The following is a 2070-nucleotide window of genomic DNA, read 5'->3' on the forward strand; positions in this document are numbered from 1 at the left end:
CGCCAAGTTGCCCAGGCGGGTCTCGAACCCGTGGGCTCAGGCAATCCACTCACCTCAGCCTTCCAAAGTGCAGGATTACAGGTTGAGCCACCGAGCCCGGTGCTAGATTGTTTTATCTAGTATCTTATAGCCTTGTAGGATGAGGTTTTAAGAATAATTTTTGAGACCGGGCTTGGTGGCTCAACCTGTAATCCCAGCACTTTGGGAGGCTGAGGCGAGTGAATTGCCTGAGCCCGCGGGTTCGAGACCTACCCAGACAACTTGGCGAGACCTCATCTCTACAATAAATCAAAAAAATTAGCCAGGCGTGGTAGCACATGCCTGTCCAGCTACTTGGAAGGATTGTCGGAGCCCAGCAGATCGAGACTGTGGTGGCCAGGAGTGTGCTACTGCACTCCAGTCTGGGCGACAGAGTGAGACTCCAACACAAAAAAAAAGTAATACTTTTTGAAATTTTAATATATGAATATGGTAACAACAACTAAAGAATTAATTTCGGGCCAGGCAGGGTGGCTCAAGCCTGTAATCCCAGCACTTTGGGAGGCCAAGGCAAGAGGATTGCTTGAGTCCAGGGGTTCGAGACTAGCCTGGGCAACTTGATGAGACCTCATCTCTGCAATAAATCAAAAAATTAATCAGGCGTGGTGGCACGTGCCTGTAGTCCCAGCTACTTGGAAGACTGAAGTGGGAGGATCGCCTGAGCCCAGCTTGAGGCTGCGGTGGCCGTGTGCGTGGTCATTACACTCTAGCCTAGGCAACAGTGAGATTCTGACTCAGAAAAAAAAAGAATTCCAACAGCAAGAGAGTAAATCAGGCATGTGATGTCTTCCCATCATGTTCATGTTCATTTGAAAGGGTGGGGCTCTGTTGAGGGAGGGTGGAAGTGAATGGGAAAGGCATTTATCAGAGCACCCTTTGGTGAAAAAAGATCATGGAAATAAACTCAATACAGGTCACAGATAGGAAACTAGTTCAATAAAATGTCACCCTTGGGCTTCAGATCTCCTCATCTGTAAAATGGGGATAGTAATAGGACCTACAACATTCAGTTATTAAAATTAAATGGATTGGCTGGGCACAGTGGCTCAGCCTGTAATCCCAGCACTTTGGGAGGCCAAGGCCAGAAGATTGCCTGAGTCCGGGGGTTTGAGACCAGCTTGGACAACTTGGTGAGCCCTCATCTCTACAATAAATCACAAAACCTAGCTGGGCATGGTGGCATGCATTCTGTAGTTCCAGCTACTTGGAAGGCTGAGGTGGAAGGATCACCTGAGCCCAGCAAGTCAAGGCCGCGGTGGCCATGAGCAGTGTGCTACTGCACTCCAGCCTGGGCGACAAGAGTGAGACTCCAACTTTAAAAAAAAATTAAATGGAGTGATACATGTAAATCACTTGACCAGTGCTAATACGCATTACTTGCTCTTGTTAAGGTTACATATTTGTGCAGTGAAATAGAATTTATTCTTTAGCAGTCATGTTACAGAAGAGTAATCTTGTGACTAGACACCAAGAGTTACATGGACAAGGGAGGTGATGAGTTGATACGATACAATGTGATCTATTTTTGTTAGCACACAGAAAAAAGAGTAATGTGTATCCTCATTTCAGATAGCTTTAAAATTGTTCAGTTGATTGTCACAAAAAAATAGTGTGAAAAAAGTTTTGAACATTGTGTCAGTCGGTGTTAAGATCCAGTAGTTTATTGTGATGACATTAAGATGAACCGTTTGCAATGCAGCTTTCAGTTAGGACTTGAAATAGAAATGATCCGGATAGCTTCCTTGGATCCAAACCCCAAAACTTGTCTTGCCTAATTATTTCTTCTGCTTTTAGAAACTCAAGCTCAAGCTTTCTTGGGGGTATCCACGTTCAACCACTCCCAGTCGCACACACACAGCCGACTCTATTCATCCTAGGGGTGTCACTCCAAGTACTGGAGAATTGTTTAGGGGGTCTCTTTATGTGTGATTACTTTTTTGTTGTTGTTGTTTATTTTTTGAGTTGGAGTCTCACTCCATCGCCCAGACTGGAGTGCAGTGGCCGCTCCCTGCCACCGCAGCCTCGACCTGC

At 45.7% G+C, this 2070-nt stretch overlaps 1 protein-coding gene across 1 annotated transcript in view; it reads left to right on the plus strand.

Annotated features, from left to right (window-relative positions):
* The window catches only part of WDR13 (WD repeat domain 13), a 17560-nt gene that overhangs the window by 6672 nt on the left and 8818 nt on the right, over positions 1–2070 (plus strand). The gene's annotated exons all lie outside the window — the stretch shown is intronic.

This window comes from Carlito syrichta, unplaced genomic scaffold, assembly GCF_000164805.1.
Source record: "Carlito syrichta isolate Samal-C Ts95f unplaced genomic scaffold, Tarsius_syrichta-2.0.1 Scaffold50662, whole genome shotgun sequence".
Classification (NCBI taxonomy): Eukaryota; Metazoa; Chordata; class Mammalia; order Primates; family Tarsiidae; genus Carlito; species Carlito syrichta.